This window comes from Neovison vison, chromosome 3, assembly GCF_020171115.1.
Source record: "Neovison vison isolate M4711 chromosome 3, ASM_NN_V1, whole genome shotgun sequence".
In the NCBI taxonomy this organism is placed as follows: domain Eukaryota; kingdom Metazoa; phylum Chordata; class Mammalia; order Carnivora; family Mustelidae; genus Neogale; species Neogale vison.
In genome coordinates this window covers 74,114,726-74,127,793 of record NC_058093.1, presented here as the reverse complement: position 1 = coordinate 74,127,793, position 13,068 = coordinate 74,114,726, and the positions used below count along the sequence as shown (strand labels likewise).

General features: G+C 40.9%; 1 protein-coding gene across 9 annotated transcripts in view; it reads right to left on the bottom strand.

Moving 5' to 3' along the window:
- The window catches only part of OSBPL6 (oxysterol binding protein like 6), a 208,881-nt gene that overhangs the window by 170,337 nt on the left and 25,476 nt on the right, over positions 1-13,068 (bottom strand). For all 9 annotated transcript variants that reach the window (XM_044242411.1, XM_044242410.1, XM_044242414.1 and 6 more), the window contains exon 2: positions 3,789-3,849. The gene's annotated coding sequence lies outside the window, so the exon portion shown is untranslated. The remainder of the gene's footprint in view (positions 1-3,788; positions 3,850-13,068) is intronic.

Here is a 13,068-nt window from a genome sequence, read left to right as displayed (position 1 = left end):
GGGTCAGATGCTTCATCGACGGCACCACCCAGGCGCCCCTTTTCTCTTTTTTTAAGGCGAATGCTAAGTGGCCATCTCCTAGCTGTGCACGGTTGGGATTTCCAGACTGTTCTGCAGTGGTTAGAGTCGATACGAACAGTCTGGTTGAAAGAGCCAAGCCCCTGAATGGAGGGGGAAACAAAAAGGTTCTTTACCACAGAGAGTTGTGGAGCAGCTTCAGTGAGCTTAAGAGTCAATTACCTCGGAGCTAAGCCTGGAACGGAGCCGGCATTCTGGGGCAGAACCTGGCTTAATGGACACGGTCCAGTTATCCCACGAGGGCAACATTTTTTCAGATGCTTTCACTGCTCAGCCACACGCTAGCAGCCTCCAGTCACCGCAGTTTCCCATGCAGCGTCTCAGCAACATGGTAAAAATCCAAACCCCACAGGAAGATGCCACTTCAGGAGATAATCCTAATGTCAGCAACCCACAAGCAGCCTTTGTACACAGTGACGACACTTCTGCGGCGTACTTTCCTTCCAGAAGAAAAATAATTTGAATTTCACATTTTTCCTTATAAATATAGAATCAGGACATCTACCTGTGAGATACATTTTACCAGCAAGAATTTCAAATTCCAATTAGGAGTGTGTTCATTTTATGGCTTTAAAAAAAAAAAAAAAAAAGGTGGAAGATTTACTTCCCATTAATCTCGGGTAGAGAATTAGCCCACCAGAACTTGGTTTCTCACACCTTAGCCAGGCCTGTTTTCACATCCTGGCGTTTGGTTCCGTGCACGCCCAGGTGCCACTGGCACAAAGCAGTCATTCCACCAGAACCATGTGAGAACAGAGGCCCTGAGACCAACCAGCTCGCAGACCGAGGCAACGTGACTTTGTCCCCTTCCCAGCACTCCAGCCCCTTTCGTGAACGCTCCAAATCTGAAAACTGTCAGAATTAACTGGCTTCTCACATTGCTGAAACCTTCAGGACACCAGTCAGGACAACAACAAATTCTCCAGAATCTGTTGCCTTAAAATCGCATTGCTCGTATAGCACCGTGGTGACAGTTACTTAAAACTATCCGAGCTCAGCATATTGAAGATGACATGTCACAATGTCACTAATTGCTTCTGACATGTGAGGTTTACCACTGGAAATGGAATATGAAATGGGTCTTAGATTTAATAGCACGTAATTAGTTCCTGTTACATTCCGAAAGGAGAGTCTTGCTGGAAAGGGGGTCCAATGGGATAGCTTTCAGCGGCAACATGCACTGATTATAAATAACTCTTTGCCAAGAACCAGCCATTCAGACACTGACATGTAACTCAGCTTCGCCTCTCCTCGACGCTAGTGTAATCAACAGTACTAGATTGTTATCCCTGGCTCCTTTCAGATACTCATCTAAATAGTGCCCTTGACCTGGGCACTAACTGTAGAACCCAACTAGAATGGAGTCAATGTCCTTGGGCGACACAGTAGGTGGGAAGCATCCCAAGTTCTGAAATTCACTCGGGTTTTGAAGCTTGGCTTTACCACTTACATTTTTTATTTTGGGTAAATGGTTCAACATCTGTGCTTCACTTTGCTATTCTGCAAAGTGGGAATGAAAATACCTACTTCAAAATGTTGTGAGGATTAAATGTGACTATGGATACTGCAACCAACAGTCCTCGACCTATAGTATGCATTCAATAAACAGTAGCTATTAATACAAGTTTGTTTGTTACCAATAGTCTATGGCTAAGAATTTAATTCAGATTGGCCTTCCTCTTGAATACAGGCAAGTGGAAACATTATAGCTAGAATTTTTTTTTAAGATTTTATTTATTTATTTGACAGAGAGAGACACAGCGGGACAGAGAACACACACAGGGGGAGTGGAAGAGGGAGAAGCAGGCTTCCCGCTGACCAGGGAGCTCAATGTGGGGCTCAATCCCAGGACCCTGGGATCACCTGAGCCAAAGGCAGACACTTAATGACTGAGCCACCTAGGTGCCCCTATATTTAGAATTCTTGAAGCTACAACAAAAAGGGCAGGGAAACAAGACTACAAAAGGGGGAGAGGAGAATAAGAGACAGGCAAGAATAAAAGATACAGGGATGCCTGGGTGGCTCAGTCATTAAGTGTCTGCCTTCAGCTCAGGTCATGATCCCAGGGTCCTGGGATTGAGCCCACATTGGGCTCCCTGTTCCATGGGAAGCCTGCTTCTCCCTCTCCCACTACCCCCTGCTTGTGTTCTCTCTCTCGCTGTGTCCTTCTCTGTCAAATAAATAAATAAAATCCTTAGGGAAAAAAAAAAGAATAAAAGATACAAGTAAGGAATTTGTACAAGAGGAACAAATTTAGAAAGGAAAGAAGAGCCAGTTAAAGAGGAAGTTGAAAGAGAAGCAGGGATAAGGAGGAGCCACAAGTGAGTGTGGAGATTTTCCAGAAGCAAAAGAGGAAGAAAGAGAAACACAGGGAAAGGCAGTCCTATTAACAAACCAGAACACTTCTATGAGTAGTAGTAAGATATCAGAAATCAGAACACACATCTCAACATATCATTTGCTCAATAACAGATTATATTTCATTAGTACTCTCTCTTTTTTTAAGGATCTTTACATATTTGTCTCATTTTGCCCTACCAAGGACCCACCTTGTAAGACAGACCAGCAGATACCACTACCCTGGATTTACATTTCAGGGCAAAGAATCAAGAGGCTGACTTGTCAGATCCATCACTTGGGCATGTTCCTGCTCTTAAAATTTTTAACATTCTTTTTTTTTTAAGATTTTATTTATTTATTTGACAGACAGAGATCACAGGTAGGCAGAGAGGCAAGCAGAGAGAGAGGAGGAAACAGCCTCCCCGACAAGCAGAGAGCCAGATGCGGGGCTCAATCCCAGGACCCTGGGATCATGACCTGAACTGAAGGCAGAGGCTTTAACCCCCTGAGCCTCCCAGGCGCCCCTTAACATTTTTAACATTCTTTAATCTCCTCATTAAAAGCACAGCCTGGTTGTTCTCTGACAGCAGGAACAAATCCTATCCTATTCTGATCAAAGAAAAAGGAAAGTAAAGTGAGTTTGGATTTCAGAAAAGGACTTGCACTTTAAAAACAACAACAACAACAAAACACTCTATTTCAAAGTAATTTGAAACTTATAGGTAAATTGACAGAACAGGACAAAGAACACTCACCCGTCACCTAAAAACCCTCCTGAAATTTGGCCAGCTACCCCGATGATTTCCTTTGCAGCAAAAGGATCTGTTGCAGATCATTCATTTTATTTACTACGTTTCTTAGTCGCCTTCCATCTAGAACAGTTCCTTGGTCTTTCCTGGAGTTTCATTAACTTTTTAAGATAATCAATTTTACAATAATTTCAGGCACACAAAAAAAGTTGTGGGAGTAGTAAAAAAAACTCTAGTTCCCCCTTGGCCTAGATAACCAATTGTTTGGTCTTCAGTATTTTTTCTGGACCACGTGAGAGTAAATTGTGGTTACAGAGCCCCTATACTCCTGTGTATTCCAATATGCATTTCTCCAAACAAAGACACATTTACATGACAATCACAAGTCTCCTGCAGTGTGGAACAGTTCCTCAGTCTTTACCTGTCTCTCTCATCCTTGACAATTTTAAAGAATCAGAACTTTTGATTTTCTCTTGTGACTTTGACTTTCTCTTGTCACCCTAATTTGGGTTCATCTGATGTTTTCTTGTGCCCATATTTGGACCGTGTATTCCTAGCAAGAAGACCCGACACCAAAAGACACACAGAATGTCAGATCATCCCATCACCAATGGTGCTAACCTTGATCTCCTGGACAGGTTTGTATCCACCAGTCTTCACCATAAAGTCACCATTTCTTCCTCTGGAATAATGAGTGGAAAAATACCGTAAGACTATGCCAATACCTTGTTCTTCATCAAACATCCACCCACCCATAGACAACTCCTGTAGTCATCAACCATCACTGCGATGTTTGCCAAGTGGTGATTTTTGTATTTTCTTTCCTTTTTCTATATTTATTTGTTGGCATTCTTCTATAAGGAAGAACTTTCCCTCCCCCATTCCCATGTATCTATTGATCAATACAGAGTCACCAAATCTTATTTCATCTGATGGTTTATCATACATTACTAACATCATTGCTTTTGATGCTGCAATTTTCCCAGGTTAGATAGTGAGAGCCCCTTGCACTTGCCTTTTTGGAAAGCAGGTTTAGTGAATACAATTTCATGTATCAAGAGGTATGTTGGAGGTCAAAAAACTCTGCTTTTTCAATTTGCTTTGGGGGTTGTTAGACAATACACAGAAATCACTGATGAATGTTAGTCCTTTTTTTTTTCTTTCCCAATAGTAACTAGCTACCATTCGTTTTTAATTATAAACAGACATCCTCTTAGAATCAAATGTCGGATAATTTTCAAAATGAAGTACCTATATTATCCTTTATAAAAAGACCAAACACCTAAAAAACAATATTCAATACGAAGCATCTTCCTCAAACTTTTCCCTTGGCTCAGGATACTCTTTGGGTGATCTCATATAGGAGAGAAGTCACACTGGCATCTCAGCTGACACAAGACAATGTGTGTCAATGCAGTAGACCCAGCACAGAAGCTCAGTAAGTGGTGTTCCTTTCTGTCCTTTAACTTGCCTCAGAACTACACACCCATTCCTCCTCTGGTCCCACAACCGCCACGACTGGTCTTGTTACAGTCCCCATCTTTGAAGCACTACCCTCAAAGTCTCATCTTCACATCCTCTGTCCCTCACTCACCTGATAAACTCTGTTCATGCAGGAATCCAGCCTCTAGTTCAGACTCCTGCTATTAACCCTCTCTTCCCCTTGCTTCACCTTCCACCTCGGATGTCTCTTCCTAGGTTCTAGAAGAACCTATTTGGCACTCTCCAACAGAGACCCTCTTCACTCTCTGAAGAATAAGCTGTGTCCCCAAGCTAGGGGCTCAGGGTACTTCAGTCCCTGCCACCAAACCATGTCTCCCTCCCATTCTGTACTACACATTCTATACTAAACTGCAGGCCTGCAATTCTTTTACTTTTTTGTTCACTTAAATCCACTGCAAAACCTCAAAATACAGGGTAGAATTCTGCTTCACCTTGTGTCTCTATGCCCATCTCTGTGCCCAGGAAATGTTTGCTGGGTTAATAAATCAAAAGGTACCCATGGAAGACTCTGTCGTCCATTTATTAACAGCACTACACATAAAAGCCAATCTTCCTAGAAGTTTATTACTGATTCACATTTGAAGAAGTCACATATTTGTTTTGAATAACAGAGTAATTAGGTTATTTGGCAGACTTCAGCGGAAGAGGCAAAAACCTCTTTAGAATGGCCATTATCTCCATAGCTGATAAGCCCACCGAATAAGTATTTAATTACCATTCTCAATTCCAGAAGTGCCACGTTGTTTTTTTTTAAGGTTCACTTTGTTTTTACAAACTGATACAAATTTTGTATCAAAGGTTACTCTGATGGGTCAACTTCATGTGCCAACTTAGGTACAGGCTACAGTCTCCATTTATTCAAACAAACACTAATCTGGGGGTCGCTGTGAAGGCATTCGGGAGATGTAATTGAAGTACATAAGCAGTTGGCTTTAAGCATGGGAGATTATCCTAGAGAATCTGGGTGGGCCTGCTTCAGTCAATCAAAAGACCTGGAAAGTGTAACTGAGGCTTCCCTGAAGAAGAAATCCCACCTGTGAGCAGCAGCTGGGGCCCTCCCTATGTCCGTGAGTTCCAGCCCGCCTTTGCTGACCTCCTGCCCTGTGCATTGCATACTTGCCTTGAACCCCCCTCGGTTGCATTAGCCCATTCCTGCAATACGTCTTTTTCTCTCCTGCTGGTTCTATTTCTCTGGCAAAACCCTGACCAATACAGTCTACTTCCAGCACAAAGGGGGAAAGAGCATGCAACATCTGAACAGTTAACAAGATCTAAATAAGGCTTTCACAGTATTGCTCATTATGGAGTGGGAAGTGTTCGAGCCCTAGAACATCAGATACCCCCCTATTCAAACATAAGTACAAATACACATAACATATGCCACCGCTTCTGCCTGACAGCACTCATTATACATTCATTTGGCAAATATTTGTTATGAAAGGCACCAGGGAGAGAATGGTGAGCCAGACAGGCATGGTCCCTGCTCTCAGGGAGTTTACAGGCTAGTAGGATAATCAGGCATCAAAATAGTAATTATACAAATACTCATTTAATTATAATTATGATGAGTGTTAGGAAATACAGGATGCTGCTGGCAGACTTAATAGGGGAATCTAACCAACTGGGGAGGGCTTTTGGGAGCGTCACTGGAACATTATACTGAAGCTAAAACTAGAAGGGCAAGTAGGCAGTAACCAGGCAGAGCATAAAAGGAACAGCATCCCAGGCCCGGGGAGCCACCTGCACAAAGGCCTTGCACAGGGAAGGATCTAGATGAATTCAAGCACCTGAAGGACGGCCAGCAACTCCAAGCTGTTATGAATCAGAGATGAAGAGCACGCAAGATCAAATGCCCATACCAGGGAAGGACGCTGCCCTTTACAGTGGGTAATGACTTCACACTTCAGAGCAGATAGCGACCTGATCACATCTGTACCTTAATACCAGCAGCTGTGTATCATCTGGAAGGAGGCAAGCTGGATTTGGGAGACCAGTTACAAGGCTCTTGCTATAGTCCTAGGAGACAACAGGGACATGGAAGGGCGGGTGACGGGGATAGACAGAAATGGTGGAGAGAGAACCAGTGGTACATGGAGTTTTGTTGGATCACTTCCCATGTTGAAAGGCCAGGGTAGGTGGGAGAGGGCAGATTTGGGAGAGGTCTCAGTTCTGTTCTGCGCCTGCACAACTCTGTAATTCCTACACGATATCCCCATGAAAATACGTATCTGGAATCCAGAAGATACCTGGTCTAGATAAATATGGGCAATTGGCGAGCACAGAGTCAGAACATGATGAGGTCACACAGGGAAGGAGTATAGACAGAGAAGACCCAGGATAGAGTCCTGGGAGCACAGACATTTCAAGTGGGGGGTGGGGAAGGGCCTGAAAAGGAGCAATCAAGAAGATCCATGTTCACAGAGTACACATTTATTTATATAAAGAACTTCCTCGTAAGCTAGTCTAGTTCAGCTTCCACATTCAAAAGGGTATGCATTTTCAACAACAAGGAAATAACCAAGTGTAAGAGTAACAACTTAGGGAAAACCCAATTTGAACGGATATGAATAATTTCCAGCTAAAGATGTTCTACGCAATGAATACCACCTCACTGATGACTGTTTGCAACAGTTATTCAGTCCCTGGGTCAAACCGTACTTTCTGAAGTCACTTCTTATTAACACTAATGGCTTGGCCCTTTATGTATAATTAGTTCAGGCAATTAGTGGTAAGACTCCCATTCAAACACACTGCTTTCATCTTTTGAAAATCGCTATGCGTCACATTGTTCTAAAAGTGCCTCACTTGAAAGAAAACCTGAACTGATAGAAAGTGCTAATTTTTTTAAAAGTTCCATGAGTGCCCCAGGACCCAGAAGAGTAACACAAATTAGTGCAGGCTCAGTGATTAAAAGAACCTGCTCTAGGAAAGCCACATTCAAATTAAAACTGCACTTTCTCAGACTAGGAACAACTTCTTGCCTTAATCCTCCCCATTAGTATAACACGAGATGTGTCAGGGAAAAGTTCTACAGTGTGCTGATGCACACAGGGCCATTTGTAAGGTGGCCTTATTATAACTTACAAAAATGGGCCCAGCAGAGGCCCATAGATCCAGCAGTCCCAATAGCGTGATACCCAAGTGGGAACATAATGAATATTGATGACAACATTTTTCCTCCTTTGCACATTGTTACAAGACAGCCCCCAACTTATCAATGGGACTCGTGCCAAAAAGTTGGTTTTTCAAATCTATCTCCTGGAACTTGAAAGCTCTTTTCCTTAAAAATTCTGTTTTAGAAATGATGGAGCCCAGGCTATGTGCTAACTGTAATAGAGTATAACTAGAGCTCCTAACCACCATTTATAACAACGTTTGGTGAGGAAAATTCATTGAGCACAATTTAGCATTCAAGGACAGCTTCCACCTGCAGCAATCCCAGAATGGACAAAGATGTCACTCCTCACTGCAGGAAAAGAACCCACCTGGCTCTGATCTGGGAAGCTGGGCAGAGGGGTAATACAGAGTAGCAGCTAGGAGGCAGGGCCAGTAGCTAGCAGGTGATGCATTCAAATCCAAAGATGAGGATATTGGGGATACTTCAGAGTACAGTAAGGCAAAGACTCAAGCCCTGGCAGGGCCACAAGAATAGAGGAGTGTTAGGAATCCCCTGCAAAATGACATCAGGCAAAATGACATCAGGTCAGGAAGTAAGCAACACGTGCTGGAAGCAATCATGCTCTGGCAGGAACCCTAAGCGGAAAGGTGGTTTGGGGATCAGGGACAACCTAAAAGGTGAGTCCTAAGTAAGGTCAAATAAAAATCAAAGACTGAAGAGCCTTGGGCTTTCAGACAGCTATCCAAAGTCTCTGAAGCCATATAAAAAGCTATGCAGCTGCTGCCCTATGTGTACACAGGCACTGCCTCTGCCCAACCTTGCTAGGATTCACCAGGTTCAGAACCTCCTGGACTTTGTATCTTGGTCTAGCCATAGAGCCACGCCCCATCTGAACTTCGTAACTTGGCTCCAGATAACAGTCTTCACCTCCCCTTCTGCCCCAGCCTCTGTTCTATCCCAGGAGGGAGACAGTGGTCTTTTATATGTCCAGTGTACATAAGGCATATTGTATCTACTTTAGTCTTCCAAAATTGATACCCAAACTTGACAAGCCATCAAGCCATAATATTCAAATGATAGCCATCAAATACTATCCTTGGGTTGAATCATCTAACAGTAAAATACTAATCTGCCCAAATTTCAGAGGAAGGCCAATGTGAAAGCCTTTGTGGACTTTTTTTTTTAATTTATTTACAGCTTTTACTTTCAATATAGTGTTGTTTACATGCAGCAATAATATAAAAAGGGACAAAAGAGGAAAAAGGTATTATGTCTTGAAAAGTTAAGAAGTCATTTAAGTTATTTAGTAGGTAAGAAGCAATGGTAGCCCTGCCAAAAGCCTTCAGGTAGAAGCTTGGGAGACTGTTCTCTATAAAATCTGTCCTGACCAACAGAAAAAAAAACTAAAGATGTTGCTATGATAGAGAGGGCAGTCTTCCTCAAGGAACTGAACTGTTTCTGTCTTAAGTCTTCGCTTTAGATTCCAAATCAGCTCTCCGGGCACTCACTCTTAAATAAAAGTAACCAAGGATCACCAGATATTTAAGGAAAAGCTCTAACATGAAAGACCAACAAGCAAGAAGAAAGGAAGCAACATGAAGAAATTAGAGATTGTACAAGGAAGAGAAAACATCCTTAGAGTGGTAAGAGAAGATATTATATCCACAAAACAAGAAAGGTATGGTTGAGAAATCAAGATATAAAAAAATCAATAGAAGGGCTTAAAAATACAGCTGAGGAAATCTTCCAGAAGCCAGGCACAAAGATTTAAAATGAAGAAATATGAGAAAAGATAAGAAAATTAGAGAACCAGTGAATTCTGGGAGCTCAATACTCAAATAAAGAGAATTCCATGCCCATCCCCCAAAAAAAGAGAGAGGGAGAGAGAGAGAGAATAGAGAAAAATATGAGGGAGGAAAACCATCAACAAATCTAAAGATGTTTCAAATCTTAAGGACTTAAATTTTCCAGACTGAACTAGCCCACCAAATACCCAGAAAAAAACTGGATTCAAAAAAAGAAAACACTAACAGCCAGACAGAAAATAGAGATTATATTTTTACAAATGAGGTTTTAGAATAGCTATCATCTTCTTAATGGAAATATTGGAACTTAAGGAACGATGGACTAATAATGCTTTGAATATTCTGAAGAGAAATTTTCCAACCTAGAATTCTTTGTCCACTCAAATCAACAATAAAGAATAAGAATAGTGCAAAAATATTTATAGACATTTAAAGTGTCAAAACTTTGCCTCAGGAAGTTAACGAAGAGTGTGAAAAAGAAATGGAAGGGAGTGGGGAATGAAACAATTAAAAAAAATTACTGGATTAATGCAAAGGAGGCTAGAGAGGAGAGAAAAAAAATATAGAAATAGATTTAATTCCAAATAGATAGTAATCACCTAAAATATAAATATATTAAACATTCAAACTAAGAAAGATTTTTAGACTAAAAAAGAAACCTAACTTTATGCTGCATACAAGAATACAATTTAAATACAGAAAAGTTGAACATAAGAGCCTGGATTTTTTTTTTTTTTAAAGATTTTATTTATTTGACAGAGAGAGATCACAAGTAGGCAGAGAGGCAGGCAGAGAGAGAGAGAGGGAAACAGGCTCCCTGCTGAGCAGAGAGCCCGATGCAAGACTCGATCTCAGGACCCCAAGATCATGACCTGAGCCGAAGGCAGCGGCTTAACCCACTGAGCCACCCAGGCGCCCAAGAGCCTGGATTTTAAAAAGATAGTTTAATTAGAGTAATATCATGTAAAATACACTTAAAGTCAAAGTCATTAGTTTTATAAAAGTATTTCTTAGTGATAAATGGGTCACTCCACCAGAAAGATAGCAATCATAAACTGTAGGCACCTAATAATAGGTACTTTAAAATTTATAAAGCAAAATTGATAAAACTAGAAGGAGAAATTGATAAATACATCATTGTGGTGGGAAGTTTTATTTTATTTTATTTTTAAAGATTTTATTTATTTATTTGACAGAGATCACAAGTAGGCAGAGAGGCAGGCAGAGAGAGAGAGGAGTAAGCAGGCTCGAGAGCCTGATATGGGGCTTGATCCCAGGACCCTGGGATCATGACCTGAGCTGAAGGCAGAGGCTTTAACCCACTGAGCCACCCAGGCGCCCCTGTGGTGGGAGATTTTAACACAATTCTGTCATATGTGAAAAACAAACAGAAAAATTTACTTAGAATATATACCTGCACGGGGGTGCCTGGGTGGCTCAGTGGGTTAAAGCCTCTGCCTTCAGCTCGGGTCATGATCCCAGGGTTTTGGGATCAAGCCCCGTATTGGGCTCTCTGCTCAGCAGGGAGCCTGCTTCCTCCTCTCTCTCTGCCTGTTTCTCTGCCTACTTGTGATCTCTGTCTGTCAAATAAATAAATAAAATCTTAAAAAAAAAAAAAAAAGAATATATACCTGCACAATACAATTAAGAAATATGTAACCTTTTAGCATCGGTCTTGAGCATCTTCACATTGCTGGAAATAGTTCTTTATACTGTACCTACTAAACCTTTTGGAGGAGTTAAAAAAGGGAATGGAGGGTGGGAAGAAGTGGGAAGAGAGACAAAGAGAGAGAGATATGGAGGGGAGTCCCTGGTAAACACCAAAGGGAAAACGGGATAACAGATGTGCCCTGCTGAGTACAAAAGGCAGCCCAACTGGAGGAATGAAAGCCAGAAAGCTGTGGTGATGTCAGTAAACATATTTAGAGGAAATGTATACCAGATTTCTTAAAGTTTAATGTGGGAAAATCTTATTAAAATATGGATTTTGTAACAGATGGTCAGGTTGAGTCTGATTTTCTGCATTTATACTCTGCTTCCAGGTGATGCAAAGCCTACTGGGCCAAGAATGGCAATTTGAGAAGCAAAGACTTAGATGTCTAACTGATGAAAAGCTGGGGTTAAATTCATGATAAATACATAGAAAACTAAGCAAAGCACAAACAAAACCACAATTACCAACTAAAGCGAAGCAAAAATTTTGTAGAAGGAAAAAAGTTATTATGGTCTATCTACTCCAGCGAAGTGTGTTTTCCTAGTCACAATAATATAGGTAATAAATACTGATATAACCAAAATATAACTCTATTGAAATGATGGATGATGGGAAGTTGGTGGTAGGGAAAAGGTGTTAGGAAAGAAGCTGATTCTAATATTCCATGGTAAGAAATTAATAAGCAATTCTTATAACTTAAAAATAATAAAATAGCAAAATATTTAACTTAGAGATATGGGGGTTAATATCAAAACAATTAATTGAAGGAGTGATAATGGTGGTTTCTGAGGAAGATGCAAGAGGACGGAGGAGACTACAAAACTATTCTTATTTTTGGTTAAACTATAAGGCAGCGCTCAAAAAGAAAAGGGCTTCCGGTGGCTAAAGTTTCAACTTTAGCAACATTGTTTGTTTTTCTCAAACAATTTGAGAAACAAAGAAAATAATGTTCAAACTGAATAATAACCTATACAATCAAGTAAATATCCAAGAGTCTGTACTGACATATATACTTAAATAAATGAGGGAGAAAGAATAGCTCTTCCTCACAGAAAGGAGACATTTCTCACCATTAGGGAAACATCTCAGTAATAACTGTTACGGCCAAGACTTGCTGATGGGTAGTGTGTGGAAGGTTGAAGAGAAACAGGACTCATGCGTACTCTCAAACTATCTCCCCACGCTGCTTTTTAATTACAAAGGGAAAAACAGTTAACTTCACAGTGGAGAAATCCAGCAGATACCACTCTAATCTAGTGACCGAGGTCAACAATTACCTATAAGAAGACACACTGACATCATGCACCTCCTGATACAATGCTTGGAGAAAGGCACATCACCACCTCTATGGTATTCTTGCCTAATATTCATAACCTCATCATTATCATCAGAAAACATCAGACCATCATTGATTGGAGGACACCCTACAAAATATCTGAGCAGTACTCTTCAAAAGTGTCAAGGTAAGGAAAGACAAAGGAGCTGTCACAGATTGGAGGAGACTAAGGAGACATAATATTTAAATGCAGTGTAAGATGACCCCAGGCTGGATCTTTGACCAGAGAGGATCACATTTTTTTAAATGGTGAAATTCAAATAAGGTTTATAGTTTAGCTAATTGTACTCTAGCAATGTTATTTTCAACTATGTGCTATAGTGATGTAAGATGCTGACATTAGGAGGAAGAGGTGAAGGCTGACCAGGAAATCTTATACATTTTTAACTTTTCTCTATGTCTGTTATTCTAAAATACAACATTAA